The sequence below is a fragment of the Pseudophryne corroboree genome, chromosome 2 (assembly GCF_028390025.1).
Source record: "Pseudophryne corroboree isolate aPseCor3 chromosome 2, aPseCor3.hap2, whole genome shotgun sequence".
NCBI classification, from domain to species: domain Eukaryota; kingdom Metazoa; phylum Chordata; class Amphibia; order Anura; family Myobatrachidae; genus Pseudophryne; species Pseudophryne corroboree.
The window spans coordinates 151,212,403-151,237,227 of record NC_086445.1 but is presented as its reverse complement, the minus strand read 5'-3'; the positions used below and the strand labels follow the sequence as shown (position 1 = coordinate 151,237,227).

General features: G+C 49.4%; 1 long non-coding RNA gene across 2 annotated transcripts in view; it reads left to right on the top strand.

The window, feature by feature from the left end:
* LOC135004626 (uncharacterized) overlaps nt 1-24,825 on the top strand; it is a 76,514-nt gene that overhangs the window by 44,688 nt on the left and 7,001 nt on the right. The window contains exon 1 of one of the 2 annotated variants that reach the window (XR_010205368.1): nt 24,637-24,819. The exons of the other annotated variant lie outside the window; for it this stretch is intronic. This is a non-coding gene — a long non-coding RNA (uncharacterized LOC135004626). Of the gene's footprint in view, nt 1-24,636; nt 24,820-24,825 lie in introns of those variants that run through there. 2 annotated transcript variants of the gene reach the window in all.

The window sequence follows — 24,825 nt, the reverse complement described above, 5'->3', positions numbered from 1 at the left end:
TCTACTCAAACGATCAGAAACAGACTCCATGAGGGTGGTATGAGGGCCCGACGTCCACAGGCCCGACGTCCAGCCCAACTCCATGCAGGACGTTTGGCATTTGCCAGAGAACACCAAGATTAGCAAATTCGCCACTGGCGCCCTGTGCTCTTCACAGATGAAAGCAGGTTCTCACTGAGCACATGTGAGAGACGTGACAGAGTCTGGAGACGCCAAGGAGAATGTTCTGCTGCTTGCAACATCCCCCAGCATGACCGGTTTGGCAGTAGGTCAGTAATGGTGTGGGGTGGCATTTCTTTGGGGAGCTGCACAGCCCTCCATGTGCTCGCCAGAGGTAGCCTGACTGCCATTAGGTACCGAGATGAGATCCTCAGACCCTTTGTGAGACCAATTGCTGGTGCGGTTGGCCCTGGGTTCCTCCTAATGCAAGACAATGCTAGACCTCATGTGGCTGGAGTGTGTCAGCAGTTCCTGCAAGACGAAGGCATTGATGCTATGGACTGGCCCGCCCGTTCCCCAGACCTGAAACCAATTGAGCACATCTGGGACATCATGTCTCGCTCCATCCACCAACTCCACGTTGCACCACAGACTGTCCAGGAGTTGGCGGATGCTTTAGTCCAGGTCTGGGAGGAGATCCCTCAGGAGACCATCCGCCACCTCATCAGGAGCATGCCCAGGCGTTGTAGGGAGGTCATACAGTCACGTGGAGGCCACACACACTACTGAGCCTCATTTTGACTTGTTTTAAGGACATTACATCAAAGTTGGATCAGCCTGTAGTGTGTTTTTCCACTTTAATTTTCAGTGTGACTCCAAATCCAGACCTCCATGGGTTAATAAATTTGATTTCCATTGATCATTTTTGTGTGATTTTGGTGTCAGCACATTCAACTATGTAAAGAACAAATAAGATTTTACACTTACCGGTAAATCTATTTCTCGTAGTCTGTAGAGGATGCTGGGACTCCGTAAGGACCATGGGGAATAGACGGGCTCCGCAGGAGGCATGGGCACTTCAAGAAAGACTTTGGACTCTGGGTGTGCACTGGCTCCTCCCTCTATGCCCCTCCTCCAAACCTCAGTTAGAGAAACTGTGCCCAGAGGAGATAGACAGTACGAGGAAAGGATTTTTGGGAATCCCAGGGCATGATTCATACCAGCCACACCAATCACACCGTATAACTTGTGATAACTACCCAGTTAATAGTATGAACAAACAACATAGTCTCGGTCTAAACCGATGAAACTATAACATAACCCTTATGTAAGCAATAACTATATACAAGTCTTGCAGAAGAAGTCCGCACTTGGGACGGGCGCCCAGCATCCTCTACGGACTACGAGAAATAGATTTACCAGTAAGTGTAAAATCTTATTTTCTCTAACGTCCTAGAGGATGCTGGGACTCCGTAAGGACCATGGGGATTATACCAAAGCTTCCAAACGGGCGGGAGAGTGCGGATGACTCTGCAGCACCGATTGAGCAAACAGGAGGTCCTCCTCAGCCAGGGTATCAAATTTATAGAACTTTGCAAAGGTGTTTGACCCCGACCAGGTAGCTGCTCGGCACAACTGTAATGCCGAGACCCCTCGGGCAGCCGCCCAAGACGAGCCCACCTTCCTAGTGGAATGGGCCTTAACCGATTTAGGCAATGGCAATCCTGCCGTAGAATGCGCCTGCTGAATCGTGTTACAGATCCAGCGAGCAATAGTCTGCTTTGAAGCAGGCGCGCCAACTTTGTTGGCTGCATACAGAACAAACAGCGCTTCAGTTTTCCTAGCCCTCGCTGTTCTGGCGACATAAATCTTCAAAGTCCTGACCACATCAAGGGACTCGGAATCCTCCAAGTCCCGTGTAGCCACAGGCACGACAATAGGTTGATTCATATGAAAAGAAGAGACCACTTTAGGCAGAAATTGAGGACGAGTCCTCAATTCTGCTTTATCCACGTGGAAAACCAGATAGGGGCTTTTATGTGACAAAGCCGCTAATTCCGAAACACGCCTCGCAGAAGCCAAGGCCAACAACATGACCACTTTCCAAGTGAGATATTTCAACTCCACTGTTGTGAGTGGTTCAAACCAAGGTGACTTGAGGAAACTTAATACTACATTAAAATCCCACGGCGCCACCGGAGGTACAAAAGGAGGCTGAATATGCAGCACCCCCTTCACGAATGTCTGTACTTCAGGAAGAAAAGCCAATTCCTTTTGAAAGAAAATGGATAAGGCTGAAATTTGGAACTTTATGGACCCTAATTTTAGGCCCAAAGTCACTCCTGTTTGCAGGAAGTGAAGCAGACGACCCAAATGGAATTCCTCCATAGTAGCAGTCCTGGCCTCACACCAAGAAACATATTTTCGCCGTATATGGTGATAATGTTTCAATGTCACGTCCTTCCTAGCCTTGATCAGGGTAGGAATGACCTCCTCCGGAATACCTTTTTTCGCTAGGATCCGGCGTTCAACCGCCATGCCGTCAAACGCAGCCGCGGTAAGTCTTGGAACAGACAGGGCCCCTGCTGCAGCAGGTCCTGTCTTAGAGGAAGAGGCCACGGATCTTCTGTGAGCAACTCTTGCAGATCCGGATACCAAGTCCTTCGTGGCCAATCTGGAACAATGAGGATTGTTCTTACTCTTCTTAGTCTTATTATTCTCAACACCTTGGGTATGAGAGGTAGAGGAGGGAACACATAGACCGATCTAAACACCCAAGGTGTCACTAGAGCGTCCACCACTACCGCCTGAGGGTCTCTTGACCTGGCGCAATACCGCTTTAGCTTTTTGTTGAGACGGGACGCCATCATGCCTATCTGAGGCAGTCCCCACCGACCCACGATCTGTGCGAAGACTTCTTGATGAAGTCCCCACTCTCCCGGATGCAGGTGGTGCCTGCTGAGGAAGTCCGCTTCCCAGTTGTCCACCCCCGGGATGAATACAGCTGATAGGGCGCTTACATGGCCTTCCGCCCAGCGAAGAATCCTGGTCGCTTCTGCCATGGCCGCTCTGCTCCTTGTGCCGCCTTGGCGATTTACATGAGCCACTGCTGTGACATTGTCTGACTGAATAAGAACCGGTTTGTCCCGAAGCAATGCCTCCGCCTGGCGTAGGGCGTTGTATATGGCCCTCAACTCCAGGACGTTGATGTGGAGACAAGTCTCTAGATTCGACCAGAGATCTTGGAAATTTCTTCCCAGTGTGACTGCTCCCCAACCTCGGAGGCTTGCATCCGTGGTCACCAGGATCCAGTCCTGAATTCCGAACCTGCGGCCTTCTAGGAGGTGTGCAGCCACCACAGGAGAGATACCCTGGCTCTGGGAGACAGGGTGATCCTCTGATGCATTTGTAAATGGGACCCAGACCATTTGTCCAGTAAATCCCATTGAAAGGTCCTCGCATGGAACCTTCCGAAGGGGGTGGCCTCGTACGATGCCACCATCTTCCCCAGGACACGCGTGCAGTGATGCACTGAAACTTTTTTTTAGCTTTAATAGGTTCCTGACCAGGGCTATGAGCTCCTGAGCCTTTTCCATCAGAAGAAAAACCTTTTTCTGGTCTGTGTCTAGAATCAAACCCAGAAAGGTCAGGCGCGTTGTAGGGACTAGCTGGGACTTCGGTATATTGAGAATCCAGCCGTGCCCCTGCAACATCCTCACCGACAGCGACACGCTCTCCAGCAACTTCTCCCGAGATCTTGCCTTTATGAGGAGATCATCCAAGTATGGGATAATTGTGACACCCTGCTTGCACAGGAGCACCATCATTTCCGCCATTACCTTGGTGAAAATTCTCGGGGCCTTGGAAAGCCCAAACGGCAACGTCTGAAATTGGTAATGACAGTCCTGTACTGCAAATCTCAGGAACGCCTGGTGAGGAGGGAAAATCGGAACATGAAGGTATGCATCCTTTATGTCTAGGGACACCATCCAATCCCCCCCCCTCCAGGCTGGCGATGACCGCTCTGAGCGATTCCATCTTGAACTTGAACTTTTTCAAGTACAAGTTCATGGATTTTAGATTCAAAATAGGCCTGACCGAACCGTCCGGTTTCGGGACCACAAACAGGGTTGAGTAATACCCCTTTCCTTGCTGGAGAAGAAGAACTTTGACTATTACCTGTTGAAGATACAATTTTTGAATTGCAGTCAACACTAACTCCCTCTCTGATGGGGAAGCTGGCAGAGCCGATTTGAAAAACCGGCGAGGATGGCACGTCTTCGAATTCCAGCCTGTATCCCTGAGAAATAATCTCTATAGCCCAGGGATCCACCTGTGAGTGAACCCAGACCTGGCTGAAAAATCGAAGACGTGCCCCCACTTGAGCTGACTCCCCCCAGCGTCATGCGGTGGACTTTGCAGATGTAGGGGAGGACTTCTGCTCCTGGGAACTAGCTGCATGCAGCTTTTTTCCCTTGCCTTTTCCTCTGGCAAGGAAGGATGATCCCCGTACCTTCTTGCTTTTATTGGAACGAAAGGACTGCATTTGATAATGAGGTGCCTTTTTAGTATGCTGCGGAGGGACATAAGGTAAGAAACTCGATTTACCGGCCGTAGCAGTAGAGACAAGGTCCGAGAGGCCTTCTCCAAACAACTCCTCCCCCTTGTAAGGCAACGACTCCATATGCCGCTTTGAGTCGGCATCCCCCGTCCACTGTCGGGTCCACAGGAGTCGCCTAGCCGAAATAGACATAGCATTTATTCTGGAGCTTAGTAAACAAATGTCTCTTTGAGCATCCCTCATATATAAAGCAGCATCTTTGATATGCTCTAGGGTCATTAGAATGGTATCCTTATCTAGGGTGCCAAGTTCCGTAGATAAGGAATCTGTCCATGCTGCGACAGCACTACACACCCAGGCTGATGCCATAGCCGGTCTAACGATAGTACCGGAATGTGTGTAAATGTGCTTCATGGTAACCTTCTGCTTACGATCAGCAGGATCCTTGAGGGAAGCTGTATCCTGAGAAGGCAGTGCCACCTTCTTGGATAAGCGTGTCAGCGCCTTGTCTACCTTTTCGCACAAGTCGCTTAGTTCAAATGAGGACGGAAAAGTGACCTCAGGCTTTTTCCCTTTATACATGTGTACCCTCGTGTCAGGGACAGGGGGTTCCTCAGTGATATGCAAAACCTCTTTAATGGCAATAATCATGTAACGAATACCTTTCGCCACCTTTGGCTTTAATTTTGCATCCTCATAGTCGACACTAGTCAGTATCTGTGTCAGTGATCTGGGATATGGTGCGTTTTTGAGACCCTGAAGGTCCTGGTGCCACAGGGACAGGCATGGTCTGACTACCTGACTGATCCCTAGCTTCAGCCTTGTCTAATCGTTTATGCAGTAAATTTACATTTGCATTCAAGACATTCCACATATCCACCCAGTCCGGTGTCGGCGTTGCCGATGGCGACCTGACCATCATGCACTCCCCCTCCTCCTTAGGTGAGCATTCCTCGTCAAACATGTCGACACACACGTACCGACACACTTCACACACACAGGGAATCTCTTTTCTGAAGACAGGCCCTGAGGCCCCTTGGAGAGACAGAGAGAGAATATGCCAGCACACACCCCAGCACTATATAACCCTGAAGAAAAACACAGATTGTTTACCCAGTAGCGCTGCTTAATGTATAAACTTTAAAACCCCCTTTCACCATGTGTCAAGCAGGGGAGAGTCCGGGGAGCTTCCTCTCAGCGGTGCTGTGGAGAGAAAATGGCGCTGGTGAGTGCTGAGGGAGAAGCCCCGCCCCCTCGGCGGCGGGCTTCTGTCCCGCTCAAACTTACTAAAAAAATGTGGGGGCTCTTTTATATACATGTACAGTGCCCACCTGTACATGTATATAGACTTTTGCCATAGGAGAGGTGTTTTATTGCTGCCCAGGGCGCCCCCCCTGCGCCCTGCACCCTTACAGTGACCGGAGTGTGTGAGGTGTATGGGAGCAATGACGCACAGCTGCGGTGCTGTGCGTTACCTCAGTGAAGCACCGAAGGCTTCTGCCGCCTGAGACGTCTTCTGTCTTCGTTTCTTCTGGCTCTGTGAGGAGAACGGCGGCGCGGCTCTGGGGTGAACGCCCAGGACGAACCTGTGTTCACTCCCTCTGGAGCTAATGGTGTCCAGTAGCCGAGGAAGCAGAGCCTATCATTTAAGTAGGTCTGCTCCTCTCTCCTCAGTCCCTTGATGCAGGGAGCCTGTTGCCAGCAGTGCTCACTGAAAAATAAAAAATCCTAACAAAAATGCTTTCTAAGCAGGAAACTCAGGAGAGCTCCCTGCAGTGCACCCATTCTCCTCTGGGCAAAGTCTAAAACTGGGGTCTGGAGGAGGGGCATAGAGGGAGGAGCCAGTGCACACCCAGAGTCCAAAGTCTTTCTTGAAGTGCCCATGCCTCCTGCGGAGCCCGTCTATTGCCCATGGTCCTTACGGAGTCCCAGCATCCTCTAGGACATTAGAGAAAAGTATTTAATCAGAATATTTCATTCATTCAGATCTAGGATGTGTTATTTTAGTGTTCCCTTTATTTTTTTGAGCAGTGTATATATATATATATATATATATATATATATATATATATAAAAATATATATATATATATATATATACACAAGTGTGTGTGTGTGTGTGTGTGTGTGTGTGTGTGTGTGTGTGTGTATGTATATATATATATATATATATATATAGACAAAGGTGGGTCTGGCACTCCTAATATGCTCAAGTAGCTGCGGCCGATGCCCTCACATAAGCAGTGATATGGACAGAAGGAGGTGTGGCATTCTGTTCCAGATAAACATAACACGGTCAGTGTAATATCAATAACGTAAACCTGATGACAGTGTGGAGGCACTGAAACGTTGTTGATATTACACTGACCGTGCTATGTTTATCTGGAACTGAGTGCCGCACCTCCTTCTGTCTATATATATATGTATATATATATATATATATATAAATACACACACACACACAACTATTGCTCTGATGCAGGTAGGTCTAATGAATAGGGGTGCTGGCTGGGCGCAGGAAGGCTCCACACGCGATGTCCTCCCTGTTCCCTACAGCCTGCGCGCCCAGCCAATGGCTGAGCCACAGGCTGCTGCTGCACGGATTATTGGACAGCTGAGCCATCGCTCAGCTGTCCTTCCTGGACACAGTACACAGTCCCTACTTGCGGCCGCGGTGCCGCCGCCAGGGTAGTGGGGACAGCCATGTCTCAGCTGCCCTGCATGTGGAGCCGCTGTGCCAGCTCCCGGGAGCCGGGAGTGCAGCACCGCAGATCTGTGGCTGCTGCGGGGGGGGAGGGGGGCTTTTAAAAATGGGGGCCTGGGGTACTTACCCCCAGAGCCCCCCCTCTTAATCCGGCTCTGGCTTACATGTCATGTCTGCTACACAGGGTGGTAAATCCATGGTTGATCCTGCACCATGCAGTGTTGATGCCACGGATTTCTCGGAGGAAAATGTAGCAGCTGAGGGTTCAGGTACTGGGGGTTCTATATCCCATGGTCAGTCTGCAGCAACGGGGGCAAATCAAGACCCACCTTAGGCTGTTTTCTCTAATTTACTGACTATGCTAGTAATTAGACTTGCGCCCCCTGTAGGACCTCCTGTGACATTACAGTCACATATTGTCCCTGCAGTTAATCCGCCGTGGGTAGATACTCTGTTCTCTCGGTTACAGCAATTACATCAGTCACTAGCTAAGCAAAATCCTGACTCTCGCCCGCCTAAGACCAGGGGGACATCTAAACGGGCCATTACTTCCTCACAATCCACACATGTTTCGGATACCTCATCCGATGTAGATGGCGCTTTCACTGACCCTTCAGACTCTGATGCAGATGCTCCTGACGGGGAATTTCTGATACAGGTGGATGTTCCTGACCTCTTGGAGGCTATCAGGCTGATACTTCATATAAATGATGATGAATGGATTCCAGCTACCGCTGCGAAACCAGATAAGTTTAAACGTCAGAAGGTTACTAAGTTGGTTTTACCTCATTCTGACCACTTGGTTGATATTCGTCAAGAATCCAGGGAAAACTGGGTAGGAAGTTTTCCTTGTCTACAAAGATGCTAGCTCATTATCCCCGGGTGGGAGGCCGACTTCTACAGTTTTTGCTCAGGTATGGTTGAAGACAACTTCAGATGCCTGGGTACGTAAAGTCGTTACTCACGGATACGCCATATTCTTCAAGAAATGTCCCCCTCATCACTTTTTTCTGACAGACATCCCTTCGGATCAGGTAAAGGCAAAGACTCTTCGGTGGTTCAGTCCCTCCTGGACACGGGAATTGTAGTGCCGGTGCCTCTGACTCAGAGAGGCAGGGGGTACTATTCAACGCTATTCCTAGTCCCGAAACCGAATGGTTCCTCTCGGCCCATTCTCAACCTCAAGTCTTTGAACAAGTTTGTGAGGGTCTCCAAGTTTTGTATAGAAACCCTTTGCTCTATTGTCCTAGCTTTGGAGCCAGGGGATTATATGGTATCCCTGGACATACAGGATGCTTACCTTCATATACCTATTGCTGTGTCGCATCAGCTATACCTGCGGTTTGCTATTGGCAACCTCTGTTATCAATTCCGTGTCTTACCCTTTGGACTGACTACGGCTCTGCGAATCTTTACCAAGGTCATGGCGGTGATGACGGCCCTGCTGCGCCATCAGGGTATCAGGATCCTACCGTATCTGGACATTTTGCTGATCCTGGCGAATTCCCCAGACATTCTCCTCCGTCATCTGGATCTGACAGTCCAGTTTCTGCAAGCCCACGGGTGGCTCATCAGCTGGAAGATATCATCCCTGGTCCCTGCTCAGAGCATGGTGCACCTGGGGGCGTTGTTGGACACACACAACCAGCAGTTGTTCTTGTCTCAGGAGAAGGTCCTGAAACTTCAGGGCAGGTTATGATGCTTCCTCACTAGCGCGCGAGTGTCGATACACTCGGCGATGCAAGTACTAGGCCTCATGGTGTCGGCTTTCGACATGGTAGAGTACCCTCAATTTCATTCCTGCCCTCTGCAGAAGCTGATTCTTGCCAAGTGGGATGGCCTGCCTCACCGGATCATGTCTCACATAATCTCCTTGTCTCCGGAGGTTCGTCTGTCACTGAGCTGGTGGCTACAGGACCAACAATTGTGCAGGGATCGTCCCTTCTGGATCTCCAACTGGGTCCTCCTGATAACGAATGCCAGTCTGAGGGGTTGGGGCGTGGTGTTAGAGCAACACTCTCTTCAGGGTCGGTGGACCAGGGGGGAGTCTCTCCTCCCGATAAACATTCTGGAATTGTGGGCAGTGTTCCATGCTCTTAACCTGGCCCAGCATCTGGTACTGAACAGGCCTGTTCATGTACAGTTGGACAACGCCACCACGGTAGCGCACATCAATCATCAAGGCGGCACTCAAAGCCGCAAGGCAATGATAGAAGTGTCAAAGAATCTTCAATGGGTGGAACGCCATCTGCCAGACATCTCGGCAGTTTTCATTTCGGGGGTCCTCAACTGGGAAGCGGACTTCCTCAGTCATCAGGACATACACGCCGGAGAGTGGAGCCTTCATCCCAAAGTATTTCAACTCCTAGTGGACAAGTGGGGTCTACCAGATGTAGACCTGATGGTGTCTCGACACAATCACAAGGATCCTGTCTTCGGAGCAAGAACAAGGGATACTCAAGTGGAGTTCGTGGACGAACTGGCAATTCCATGGAACTTTCGGCTGCCGTACGTGTTCCCTCCGGTGTCTCTCCTGCCCAGAGTAGTGAGGAAGTTCAAGCAAGAAGAAGGAATCCTACTTCTGATAGCTCTGGCGTGGCCCAGATGGCATTTGTTCTCAGACCTACAGGGTCTCTCGCTAGAGCGTCCTCTTCTGCTTCCACAACGACCAGACCTCCTCGTTCAGGGCCCTTGTGTCTACCCGGATTTGGCCCGGATGGCTTTGATGGCGTGGCTCTTTAAGGTTCCGTACTGAAGGCCAAAGGATTTTCTGAGGCAGTCATTCAAACTATGTTGAAGGCCCGAAGCCGGCTTCAGCTCGGATTTACCATAGGGTCTGGAATTCTTACTTTGCTTGGTGCGCATCTAACAATCATGACATTTACAAGTTTAGTACGGCATAATTTTTGGCCTTCCTACAACAGGGCCTGGACTTGGGCCTTCGGCTAGCCTCTCTCAAAGTTCATATTTCTGCCTTGTCGGTATGGTTTCAGAGAAAAATTGTGACTCTGTCTGATGTTCATACATTCACTCAGGGTGTTTTACGGATTCAACCTCCCTATGTCCCAACTGTGGCTCCTTGGGATTTGTCGGTGGTTCTGGAGGCCTTGCAAGAGTATCCTTTTGAACCTCTTGAATCTGCGGACCTTAAGTGGCTTTCTCTTAAGGTCTTGTTTCTGCTGGCTATAGCCTCTGCTAGATGGGTATCAGATTTGGGTGCCTTGTCTTGTAGGTCCCCCTATCTGATTTTTCACCGTGACCGGGTGGTTTTTAGACCGTGCCCTGGTTATCTACCTAAGGTGGTGCCTTCTTTCCGCCTTAACCAGGAGATTGTGGTTCCGGCCTTTGTCTCTCCTGAATTGTCTTCCAAAGAGAGGTCTTTGGATGTGGTACGGGCTCTCCGTATCTATGTGAAGAGGACAGCATCCTGTTGGAAGTCTGATTCTCACTTTGTACTGTTTGGTTTTCACAAACGTGGCTGGCCTGCTAACAAGCACACCTTGGCCAGGTGGATTAGCATGGTGATTGCACATGCTTATGTACAGGCTGGCCTTCCAGCTCCTGCTACCGTCAAAGCCCATTCTACTCGGTCCGTTGGACCTTCTTAGGGGGCCCGCCGTGGTGCGAACCTTGAACAATTGTGCAAGGCGACTACATGGTCCTTAGTGAACATGTTCATAAGGTTCTATGCCTTCGATACTTCCGCCTCCCAGGATGCTTCCTTTGGACGCCGGATTCTTGTGCCCACTACAGTGTGTCCCCTCCCATGAGGAACTGCTTTAAGACATCCCCGATGTTATTCCCTGGGGAACCCCAGTGTGCCCTGCTGCAGAAAAGGAGATTTATGGTAAGAACTTACCTTTGTTAAATCTCTTTCTGCGAGGTACACTGGGTTCCACAGGGCGCTTACCCTGACGCACTTTGCTTCTTTGGGTTTGTATGGCATTAGCCGCTAATACCTTCTCCTGTCGTGAGAATGTGGTGTATGTGGCTACTAACTGTTGTCGTCTCTTTTACCTGCTACTGCATTGGACTGGTTAACAAAACTGAGCTCCTGTAAACGGAAGCGGGGTTATAGAGGAGGCGGCGCTGAGCATCTTGGGAACAGTCAAAGCTTTAAGCCTGTTGGTGCCTCGGATCAAGATCCTACTCTACACCCCAATGTTATTCCCTGTGGAACCCAGTGTACCTACCTCGCAGAAAGAGATTTAACAAAGGTAAGTTCTTACCATAAATCTCCTTTTACATTCATTTTCATTTATTTCAGACTAAGGGGTAGATAATAGATATACTAAAGTTTCTAAAAATGAAAATTGGTGTTATTGCCCAAAGCAACCAATCAGATTCTAGCTATGATTTCTCTATTACAGCCTAATCTGATTGGTTGCTATGGGTGACACCACCACTTTACATTTTTAGAAACTTTCATTTTTAGAAACTAAGTATAGCTTGAACCCACCTCGGGAGAGAGCTAATTGATCCCTGTGAAGGTCATTCTCACAGTGCTCTTATTTATTTCTTATTAATGTTTACTGGTATGTGGACCTGAGGGAAAAAAAGTACATGTTGCTTCTACTACTGTGTTTTCTCTTACGTCCTAGAGGATGCTGGGGTCCAATTTAGTACCATGGGGTATAGACGGGTCCTTTGGGAGTCACTGGCACTTTAAGAGTTTAATAGTGTGGGCTGTCTCCTCCCTCTATGCCACTCCTACCAGACTCAGTTTAGAAAAGGTGCCCGGAGGAGTCGGTCACAGCTAGGGGAGCTCTTAGGAGTTTTTCTAGTTTTATTTTTTTCTAGACTTTATTATTTTCAGGAAGGCGGCTGACAACAGCCTCCCTGCTTCGTGGGACTTAGGGGGGGAGTAGGAACCAACTTCCTAAAAGTTAATGGTCCTCTACTCCACTGACAGGACACTGAGCTCCTGAGGGTGTTGATCGCAAGCCCACGAGGCGACCGCTCACTAACCGCAGCACGGCTGCCACCCCCTAGCAGAGCCAGAAGTAAGAAGAGTGGTGAGTACAGCGCCGGTGTGCCGGTTAGCGGGTCGCCGGCGGGTATGGTGGCACAAGGGTGGGAGCGCAGCTCTGACAGGCTACGCTCCGGGACGGCTCAGCAACAGTGACACTGTAGGCGCTTTGAGGTGCGTCCTGAGCCAGCGCAGAATACCCTACACTGGTCATACAGCTAACAGAGGCTAATCCCGCTGTTAGCAATGAAAAACCTCACGCCAGTTTAAACAATTAGTGCGGGAAGCCGCGCGCCATTACAAGGGGTGGGACTTCCTCTCAGAGCGGATCCAGCACTCACCAGCGCCATTTTCTCCCTGCAGATCATAATAGGAAAGACGCTGACAGGGAGCGCTGCCCCCCACATCACTCCAGCTATACCTCTGCGGTACCATAGAAAGGGGGGGGGGGAGTGTAATACTAGTACTAATTACCCTATTAAGGGTAGTTAGTCAGCGCCGGGCTATTATCATAATAACTGCCTACAGGGGCGCTGTGTGGCTGGCTCCTTATACTCTGTGACTCTCTGAAGGTACTCTGGGGAAAACCGTGTCTGACATTTTCGTGTGTGTGTGTGTGTGTGTGTGTGTGTGTGTGTGTGTGTAAGTGTGTATATCCCTCATTACCATGTCTAAGGACTTTGAGGGTCATTCATCGCTCGCTAGCTGTTTTTAGCAGCCGTGCAAACGCTATGCCGCCTCCCACTGGGAGTGTATTTTAGCTTAGCAGAAGTGCGAACGAAAGGATCGCAGAGCGGCTATAAAATATTTTTGTGAAGTTTCAGAGTAGCTTCAGACCTACTCAGCGCTTGCGATGACTTCAGACTATTCAGTTCCTGTTTTGCCGTCACAAACACGCCCTGCGTTCGCCCAGCCACGCCTGCGTTTTTCCTGGCACGCCTGCATTTTTCCGAACACTCCCTGAACAGGTCAGTTGACACCCAGAAACGCCCACTTCATGTCAATCACTCTGCGGCCAGCTAGACCCTGTGTGAAACTACATCGGTCGTAGTGAAAATACATTGCGCGTTCTCATTGCGCCGCATACGCATGCGCAGAAGTGCCTTTTTTTGCATCATCGCTGCGCAGCGAACATTTTCTGCTAGCGATCAACTCGGAATGACCCCCTTTGTGTCCTATGCTGCAGAGTGTTGGTCATCACAACAACACTATACTGTTATGTCCTACCCAGCTCTGACAGCTGAGTTGACAATCACATCACCTAGTTACTAGGATCCTACACTGATGCCTAAAGTCTAATTAAATCAGACGGCAGTGCCTGCACAGCTTCTGCCTCCTGTGTCCTCTTAAACCAGCATTTCTGTGTGTTTGTAATCTTGTATCTAATAGGCCCTACACACTGGCCGACTTCTCTGCACGATATGAACTATACGAGATAAAGTTCATATCGTGCAGTGTGGAGGCACCAGCGATGAACGATGCGCGGCCCTGTGCTCGTTCATCGCTGGTGCCCCGTCGGCTGTGCATGCAGGCCAATATGGACGATCTCGTTCTATGGAGCCGTGTGACGGGGGGAGTGAAGTAACTTCACTCCCCCCGTCACTGCCCCCCGCCGCCGGGTCGCCGGTCGGCCGTATCCGCCGTCAGGCAGCTCGGCGGCGGATCGGCCAATGTGTAGGGCCCATTATACTATAGCTATATCTATAATATACAGCTATAGCTATAATCACATACTCATGCCCCAGCATAGTATTATGTCTTTGTTTTTACTGTGTTATGCTGAGTCAGATATATTTGTCTATGATACATAATGATACATACATATATAGACACTGCCATTTAATTATTTATTTTACACACACACACACACACACACACACACACACACACACACACACACTTTGTATAATCACTGTATTTTGATGTCAGGTATGCCAATTATTCGTCACAGAATGTATTTATATAAATGTGTTTATGTGTCTGAATCTTTTTATATTTTTATATGCATGTGCGTGTGCGTGTGTGTGTGTGTGTGTGTTTGTGTGTCAGACTGTGCAGACACTATTTAGATGTTGTTATATTGGCTAAACCATGCCTTGTAAATGATTGCCCCTTTAAAAAAAAAGTCCCACGCATCCTCCGAACTCGGAGTTCATTACATCCCGTCCGTTTGATTTACATGGTATAACCAGGTTGGTTTTGCAGTGTAAATGATTGCTGCTTTAATAATCTGTCCAGACTGGCATGAAATCCCACACCTCCTGCTTCTCGCAGGCTTTTACATTTAGCCCCAGAGTAAATTATTGTGCCATATATTAGTCAGCTCAAGCGTTCTTTTATATGATCATGAAACTACTCTGACGTGGAATATCCCTATAAATAACAGTAATAAGTACAATATCTTGTATATGTTGACTTTATTAGACCAATACAACAGAAGAAATAGAATGAGTAGTTCTGGTGGCTTGATCTGTAGAATGGAACAAACACAAAGGATTGCCAGCTGTCAGCACTAATCCTGCCTCTGCAATGTACTGTATAATGACTTGGAGCAAACTGTACTGAGCATCACTGGGCAAACCGTGTGCTGGAAGTGTTCACAAAGCTGCCAATGACTTGGCATAGAAAGGTGGAAATGATTTTCCGCATGAAAGTATATTCAAGAAATACAAGCAGTTCTGTGACTCTGCTGCTATCCAGAATTACTGTAGGTATGTAACAGTGGCGTACGGTGAGGTCAGTGGCTTGTGAGGCACTGCAGCCACAATGTCCGCTGAGTCCCACCAATGACCCCTACCACCGCCGAGCTGATGACCGATACCGTCTCCAAGTCGATGCCTGCTACTGCCACCGCCCCTGATGCCTGCTACCACTAACCGCCGCTAATGGCCTACAAAATTGGCGCCATCAATTGCCCTTGCCATCATTTCACATCTCAGTCCGAAGCCACCAGCATGGCTGCTCATCAAGCAGGCGGCTAATATGGTGTACATTTTTATAAAATAGAAAACAAATTTCACTAACGTCCTAGAGGATGCTGGGGTCCAATTAGTACCATGGGGTATAGACGGGTCCGCAGGAGCCTTCGGCACTTTAAGACTTTATTTACAGTGTGAACTGGCTCCTCCCTCTATGTCCCTCCTCCAGCCCTCCGTTTAGAAATTGTGCCCGGTGAGACTGGAGGCACGCTAGTGGAGCTTTACAGAGTTCTGCTGGAAAAAACTTTGTTAGATTTTTTATTTTCAGGGAAGCTGCTGGCAACAGCTTCCCTGCTTCGTGGGACTTAGGGGGGAGTATGAACCAACTTCCTGTGTAGTTCCATTGCTCTGCTCCCGCTGACAGGACACAATTAGCTCCTGAAGGGTACTGAACATAGCCCGCGCCTGGCTACCGCTCACTCCCACAGCACTGCCGCCACCCCCTAACAGAGCCAGAAGTCAGAAGAGTGGTGAGTATATCACCAGAGACCTGCAGAGAGGGACCTTCCGGTCATCGTTGGCGACAAAAGGTACAGCACAGCGGCGGGATGGCTGCGCTGACATGCATCTCCATAACACTATAAGCCCTTCACGCACAGGGTGCAGGGCGCGGGTGGGGGCGCCCTGAGCTGCATGATAAATCCTACTCTCACTGGCAAAACATAAGACACAAGTACAGCCTCTGGTGTTACGCAACCCCAGCCAGTATAAAAATAATTGCTTCTGAGGCAGAATCGTGCCATTACAGTGGGGCGGAGCTTCTCCACAGGCTTGCCAGCACTCACTCAGCGCCATTTTCTCCTGCAGATACACAAAGAAAAGACTGACAGACGCTGTTTTCCTCCTCATAACGCTGCTGAACAAGTACCAGGGTTTATAGATGGGGGGGAGTGTATAGTAAAGTAGGTGAGCGAGCCTAATATTGAATATTACAGCGCTAAAGGTTTTGTCTATATTTTATACACAATTCACTTCATAGGGGGCGGTGTGTGAGCTGGCAAATCCCTCTGCGTGTTCTCTGACAGATTTTAGTGGGTCTGTCACTGATAGCTCCCTGTGTGCAGGGCCGTCTTTTCGTATGGGCTCAATGGGCTCTTGCCCAAGGGCCCCAAGAGTATAAGGGCTCTAGGCTGATAGCTGAGGGTCCCCTCTTTCCAGGGGTACCAGATTTTTGAAAATCGGCCCTGGGGAACCGGAGATATCCAACGTGAAAGCAGTGGTCCCCATCTAAGCCTGTTAATTGCTTTTCCCAGCCAGATATCTCAGGTTCTATCTGACTTAGAGTTTTTGTGAGGGTATAATCCAAAAGCAGTACCTCCTGAAAGGTGGGACTCTTTAGTGTTTTTAGCCCATTCAAAGCTAAGAAATATATTTTCAGGAACTGGAGATATCTGCAGTCAAGTAAGCTGCTCTCCCACCGGAAAATTATGAATATTAAGCCCATCCCACTGTCCACCCTCCCCTACGTATTAAACACCCCCTACCACCCTTCATTCAGCCCAATGCCTCCTTCTACAGTTTAGCCTCATCTGTGCAGTAAAGGAGCAATTAGCAGAAATGACTGCTCCAGGTCCTACATGCTCAGCGGAAGATAAAACACCCCCTACCGCCCGCAGTACATCAAAGCTGCCGCTGAGGGCACCCCCCACCCCTACCGCTGGAGGATAGGTAGGGGGCCCAGTGCATTGCTGTGCCCAGGGGCCTACACTGCTGTTAAGACGGCCCTGCCTGTGTGCCCTTTTTACACATAGCAGCAGACAGCGTGCCCTTTTTACACATAACGGCAGACAGCGTGCACTTTTTACACATAACGGCAGACAGCGTGCCCTTGTTACACATAGCGGCAGACAGCGTACACTTTTTACAAATAACGGCAGACAGCCTGCCCTTGTTAAACATAGCGGCAGAGAGCGTACCCTTTTCTCTATCGTCCTAGTGGATGCTGGGGTTCCTGAAAGGACCATGGGGAATAGCGGCTCCGCAGGAGACAGGGCACAAAAAGTAAAGCTTTTCCAGATCAGGTGGTGTGCACTGGCTCCTCCCCCTATGACCCTCCTCCAGACTCCAGTTAGATTTTTGTGCCCGGCCGAGAAGGGTGCAATCTAGGTGGCTCTCCTAAAGAGCTGCTTAGAAAAAGTTTAGCTTAGGTTTTTTATTTTACAGTGAGTCCTGCTGGCAACAGGATCACTGCAACGAGGGACTGAGGGGAGAAGAAGTGAACTCACCTGCGTGCAGGATGGATTGGCTTCTTGGCTACTGGACATCAGCTCCAGAGGGACGATCACAGGTACAGCCTGGATGGTCACCGGAGCCGCGCCGCCGGCCCCCTTGCAGATGCTGAAGTCAGAAGAGGTCCAAAATCGGCGGCTGAAGACTCCTGCAGTCTTCTAAAGGTAGCGCACAGCACTGCAGCTGTGCGCCATTTTCCTCTCAGCACACTTCACACGCAGTCACTGAGGGTGCAGGGCGCTGGGGGGGGGCGCCCTGGGAGGCAAATGTAACCTATATAAAGGCTAAAAATACCTCACATATAGCCCCCAGAGGCTATATGGAGATATTTAACCCCTGCCTGGATTCACTAAATAGCGGGAGACGAGCCCGCCAAAAAAGGGGCGGGGCCTATCTCCTCAGCACACGGCGCCATTTCCTCTCACAGCTCCGCTGGTCAGGACGGCTCCCAGGTCTCTCCCCTGCACTGCACTACAGAAACAGGGTAAAACAGAGAGGGGGGGCAAATTTATGGCGATATTTTTATATATATAAAGCAGCTATAAGGGAGCACTTATTATAAGGCTATCCCTGTTATATATAGCGCTTTTGGTGTGTGCTGGCAAACTCTCCCTCTGTCTCCCCAAAGGGCTAGTGGGTCCTGTCTTCGTTAGGAGCATTCCCTGTGTGTCTGCTGTGTGTCGGTACGTGTGTGTCGACATGTATGAGGACGATATTGGTGTGGAGGCGGAGCAATTGCCAAATATGAGGATGTCACCCCCTAGGGAGTCGACACCAGAATGGATGCCTTTATTTATGGAACTACGGGATAGTGTCAACACGCTAAAGCAGTCGTTTGACGACATGAGACGGCCGGACAATCAATTAGTGCCTGTCCAGGCGACTTAAACACCGTCAGGGGCTGTAAAACGCCCTTTGCCTCAGTCGGTCGACACAGACCCAGACACAGGCACTGACTCCAGTGGTGACGGTGACGAATCAACCGTATTTTCCAGTAGGGCCACACGTTATATGATTTTGGCAATGAAGGAGGCGTTACATTTAGCTGATACTACAGGTACCACTAAACAGGGTATTATGTGGGGTGTGAAAAAACTACCTATAGTTTTTCCTGAATCAGAAGAATTAAATGACGTGTGTAATGAAGCGTGGGTTGCTCCTGATAAAAAGCTGATAATTTCAAAGAAATTATTGGCATTATACCCTTTCCCGCCAGAGGTTAGGGAGCGCTGGGAAACATCTCCTAGGGTGGACAAGGCGCTAACACGCTTATCTAAACAAGTGGCGTTACCCTCTCCTGAGACGGCCGCACTTAAAGATCCATCAGATAGGAGGATGGAAAATATCCAAAAAAGTATATACACACATGCAGGTGTTATACTACGACCAGCTATAGCGACTGCCTGGATGTGCAGTGCTGGGGTAGTTTGGTCAGAGTCCCTGATTGAAAATATTGATACCCTGGACAGGGACAATATTTTACTGTCGTTAGAACAAATAAAGGATGCATTTCTTTATATGCGTGATGCACAGAGGGATATCTGCACACTGGCATCACGGGTAAGTGCTATGTCCATTTCGGCCAGAAGAGCTTTATGGACGCGACAGTGGACAGGCGATGCGGATTCAAAACGGCATATGGAAGTTTTGCCGTATAAAGGGGAGGAGTTATTTGGAGTCGGTCTATCAGATTTGGTGGCCACGGCTACAGCCGGGAAATCCACCTTTCTACCTCAAGTCACTCCCCAACAGAAAAAGGCACCGACTTTTCAACCGCAGCCCTTTCGTTCCTTTAAAAATAAGAGAGCAAAGGGCTATTCATATCTGCCACGAGGCAGAGGTCGAGGGAAGAGACAGCAACAGGCAGCTCCTTCCCAGGAACAGAAGCCCTCCCCGGCTTCTACAAAAGCCTCAGCATGACGCTGGGGCTTCTCAAGTGGACTCGGGGACGGTGGGCGGTCGTCTCAAAAATTACAGCGCGCAGTGGGCTCACTCGCAAGTAGATCCCTGGATCCTGCAGATAATATCTCAGGGGTACAGGTTGGAATTAGAGACAGATCCACCTCGCCGTTTCCTGAAGTCTGCTTTACCAACGTCCCCCTCCGAAAGGGAGACGGTTTTGGAAGCCATTCACAAGCTGTACTCTCAGCAGGTGATAGTCAAGGTACCTCTTCTACAACAAGGGAAGGGGTATTATTCCACTCTTTTTGTGGTACCGAAGCCGGATGGCTCGGTAAGGCCTATTCTAAATCTGAAGTCCTTGAACCTGTACATAAAGAAGTTCAAGTTCAAAATGGAGTCACTCAGAGCAGTGATAGCGAACCTGGAAGAGGGGGATTTTATGGTATCCTTGGACATCAAGGATGCGTATCTCCACGTTCCAATTTACCCCTCACACCAGGGGTACCTCAGGTTCGTTGTACAAAACTGTCACTATCAGTTTCAGACGCTGCCGTTCGGATTGTCCACGGCACCTCGGGTCTTTACAAAGGTAATGGCCGAGATGATGATTCTTCTTCGAAGAAAAGGCATATTAATTATCCCATACTTGGACGATCTCCTAATAAGAGCAAGGTCCAGAGAACAGCTAGAGATGGGATTAGCACTGTCTCAAGAAGTGCTAAAACAGCACGGGTGGATTCTGAATATTCCAAAATCCCAGTTAATGCCGACAACTCGTCTGCTGTTCCTAGGGATGATTCTGGACACGGTTCAGAAAAAGGTTTTTCTCCCGGAGGAAAAAGCCAAGGAGTTATCCGAGCTTGTCAGGAACCTCCTAAAACCAGGAAAGGTGTCTGTACATCAATGCACAAGAGTCCTGGGAAAAATGGTGGCTTCTTACGAAGCAATTCCATTCGGCAGATTCCACGCAAGAATTTTCCAAAGGGATCTGTTGGACAAATGGTCAGGGTCGCATCTTCAGATGCACCTGCGGATAACCCTGTCTCCAAGGACAAGGGTGTCTCTTCTGTGGTGGTTGCAGAGTGCTCATCTATTGGAGGGCCGCAGATTCGGCATACAGGATTGGATCCTGGTGACCACGGACGCCAGCCTGAGAGGCTGGGGAGCAGTCACACAAGGAAGAAACTTCCAGGGAGTATGGACGAGCCTGGAAACGTCTCTTCACATAAACATTCTGGAACTAAGAGCAATCTACAATGCTCTAAGCCAGGCAGAACCTCTGCTTCAGGGAAAACCGGTGTTGATCCAGTCGGACAACATCACGGCAGTCGCCCATGTGAACAGACAGGGCGGCACAAGAAGCAGGAGTGCAATGGCAGAAGCTGCAAGGATTCTTCGCTGGGCAGAGAATCATGTGATAGCACTGTCAGCAGTGTTCATCCCGGGAGTGGACAACTGGGAAGCAGACTTCCTCAGCAGACACGATCTTCACCCGGGAGAGTGGGGACTTCATCCAGAAGTCTTCCACATGCTGGTAACCCGTTGGGAAAGACCAATGGTGGACATGATGGCGTCTCGCCTCAACAAAAAACTGGACAGGTATTGCGCCAGGTCAAGAGATCCGCAGGCAATAGCTGTGGACGCGCTGGTAACGCCTTGGGTGTACCAGTCGGTGTATGTGTTTCCTCCTCTGCCTCTCATACCAAAAGTATTGAGAATTATACGGCAAAGAGGCGTAAGAACGATACTAGTGGTTCCGGATTGGCCAAGAAGGACTTGGTACCCGGAACTTCAAGAGATGATCACGGAAGATCCGTGGCCTCTACCTCTAAGGAGGGACTTGCTTCAGCAGGGTCCCTGTCTGTTTCAAGACTTACCGCGGCTGCGTTTGACGGCATGGCGGTTGAACGCCGGATCCTAAAGGAAAAAGGCATGCCGGAAGAAGTCATTCCTACTTTGATTAAAGCAAGGAAGGAAGTAACCGTGCAACATTATCACCGAATTTGGCGAAAATATGTTGCGTGGTGCGAAGATCGGAGTGCTCCGACGGAGGAATTTCAACTGGGTCGATTCCTACATTTCCTGCAATCAGGATTGTCTATGGGTCTCAAATTGGGATCTATTAAGGTTCAAATTTCGGCCCTGTCGATTTTCTTTCAAAAAGAATTGGCTTCAGTCCCTGAAGTCCAGACCTTTGTTAAGGGAGTGCTGCATATACAGCCTCCTGTGGTGCCTCCAGTGGCACCGTGGGATCTCAATGTGGTTTTGGACTTTCTAAAATCTCATTGGTTTGAACCACTAAAAAAGGTGGATTTGAAATATCTCACATGGAAAGTGACCATGCTTCTAGCCCTGGCTTCGGCCAGGAGAGTGTCAGAACTGGCAGCTTTATCTTACAAAAGCCCATATCTGATTTTCCATTCGGACAGGGCAGAACTGCGGACTCGTCCGCATTTTCTCCCTAAGGTGGTGTCAGCATTTCATCTGAACCAGCCTATTGTAGTGCCTGCGGCTACAAGTGACTTGGAGGACTCCAAGTTACTGGACGTTGTCAGAGCATTAAAAATATATATTGCAAGGACAGCTGGAGTCAGAAAATCTGACTCGTTGTTTATATTGTATGCACCCAACAAGATGGGTGCTCCTGCGTCTAAGCAGACGATTGCTCGTTGGATCTGTAGCACAGTCCAACTTGCACATTCTGTGGCAGGCCTGCCACAGCCTAAATCTGTAAAGGCCCACTCCACAAGGAAGGTGGGCTCATCTTGGGCGGCTGCCCGAGGGGTCTCGGCATTACAACTTTGCCGAGCAGCTACGTGGTCAGGGGAGAACACGTTTGTAAAATTTTACAAATTTGATACTCTGGCTAAGGAGGACCTGGAGTTCTCTCATTCGGTGCTGCAGAGTCATCCGCACTCTCCCGCCCGTTTGGGAGCTTTGGTATAATCCCCATGGTCCTTTCAGGAACCCCAGCATCCACTAGGACGATAGAGAAAATAAGATTTTACTTACCGATAAATCTATTTCTCGGAGTCCGTAGTGGATGCTGGGCGCCCATCCCAAGTGCGGATTATCTGCAATAATTGTACATAGTTATTGTTAACAAATTCGGGTTATTGTTGAAGGAAGCCATCTTTCAGAGGCTCCGCTGTTATCATACTGTTAACTGGGTTTAGATCACAAGTTGTACGGTGTGATTGGTGTGGCTGGTATGAGTCTTACCCGGGATTCAAAATCCTCCCTTATTGTGTACGCTCGTCCGGGCACAGTACCTAACTGGAGTCTGGAGGAGGGTCATAGGGGGAGGAGCCAGTGCACACCACCTGATCTGGAAAAGCTTTACTTTTTGTGCCCTGTCTCCTGCGGAGCCGCTATTCCCCATGGTCCTTTCAGGAACCCCAGCATCCACTACGGACTCCGAGAAATAGATTTATCGGTAAGTAAAATCTTATTTTTACACAAAACGGCAGACAACGTGCCCTTGTTACACATAGCGGCAGACAGCGTAAACTTTTTTCACATAACGGCAGACAGCGTGCCCTTGTTAAACATAGCGGCAGACAGCGTACACTTTTTACACATAACGGCAGACAGCGTCCCCTTGTTACACATTACGGCAGACAGCGTGCCCTTGTTACACATTACGGCAGACAGCGTGCCCTTGTTACACATTACGGCAGACAGCGTGCCCTTGTTACACATTACGGCAGACAGCGTGCCCTTGTTACACATTACGGCAGACAGCGTGCCCTTGTTACACATAATGGCAGACAGCGTCCCCTTTTTACACATTACGGCAGACAGCGTGCCCTTGTTACACATTACGGCAGACAGCGTGCCCTTGTTACACATTACGGCAGACAGCGTGCCCTTGTTACACATCACGGCAGACAGCATCCCCCTTTTTACACATTACGGCAGGCAGATTCCCCCTTTTGACACATTACGGCAGGCAGATTCCCCCTTTTTACACATTGCGGCAGGCAGATTCCCCGTTTTTACACATTGCGGCAGGCAGAGTCCCCCTTTTTACACACTACGGCAGGCAGATTCCCCCTTTTTACACATTGCGGCAGGCAGCTTCCCCCTTTTTACACATTGCGGCAAGCAGATTCCCCCTTTTTACACATTGTGGCAGACAGTCCCCCTTTTTTGAAGAAAGAAAGAAAGAAAGAAAGAAAGAAAGAAAGAAAGAAAGAAAGAAAGAAAGAAAGAAAGAAAGAAAGAAAGAAAGAAAGAAAGAAAGAAAGAAAGAAGAATTATACTTACCCTCTCCGCTGGATAAGGCTCCTCGGTGCAGCGTTAGACGATTCCCAGGTAGGAGAGAAGGAGGAGGAGGGAGGTGGAGGAGGGAGCCGCAGCAGCGCTGTGGTTATTGGTGGAGGCGCTGCTACTGCTGCCCCTCTGCTTCACTATAGGCTGTTCTCGGAAGACAGCCTATAGTGAAGCAGAGGGGCAGCAGCAGCAGCAGCAGCGCCTCAACCAGTAGCAAAGCACTCCTCCACCTCCCTCCTCCTCCTTCCCCCGTACCGCTGCGCTCCTCTCCTCTCTGGGCGGCTGTGCGCTGCGGGCAGCGGTTGCCCGCAGCGCAGAGCGGCATGTAATGAGTCAGTTTGACTCATTACATGCTGCGGGCCCCTGGACAGAGGCGGGCCCCAGTGCAACGCACTGTAGAAAATACACCATAGTCCAGTATAAGGTAACATATGTATAATGTATAATTCAAGTGCACAGTCTGGAACCTGATCCTTAGAGCAGGAGGTGGGCCCCCAGGCAGTGGGGCCCACCGATGGTTTCCCCTGTACCCCTATTGGCCAGTCAAAGCCTGGATGCATCTCTTACTAAGGCGGTGCAACTCATGATTGAAGCCATTAGGGACGTTTTGCGTATTACTGAGAAGGTAACAGAGCAGGCAGAGGAATCTTATTTTACAGTAAATAAAAAATCCTCGCTTACCTTCCTTGCTTCTAAGGAGTTAAACTCCTTGTTTGAAAAATCCTGGGAAAACCCAGAGAAAAATTCCAGATCCCTAAAAGACTTCTCATTGCTTTCACTTTCCCTGAAGAGGATAGAAAGAAGTGAGAAAACCCACCTATTGTAGACGCTTCTATATCTAGGTTGTCTAAAAAGGTGGTTTTACCTGTCCCTGGTTCAACCGCCTTAAAGGAGCCAGCTGACCCCAAGATTGAGACTATGCTCAAATCCCTGCTACAGGTGTGGCCTTATGGCCCACTATTGTTAGTGTGTGGATTTCTAAAGCCATAGTAAAGTGTTCAGGCACATTACTAGAGGACTTAGATACTATGGATAGGAGTGACATTGACTTGTTTTTACGTCACATACAGGATTCTGCAGGTTTCATGGTGGAGGTCATGAAGGACATTGGCCTACTTAATGCAAGGGCTACTTCCATGGCAGTTTCGGCATGCAGAGGACACTGGATACGCCAATGGACTGCGAATGCAGAATCCAAGAAAAGCGTGGTCAGGCACTATTTGGGGAAGCATTGGATGCATGGATTTCCACGGTGACTGCGAGTAAGT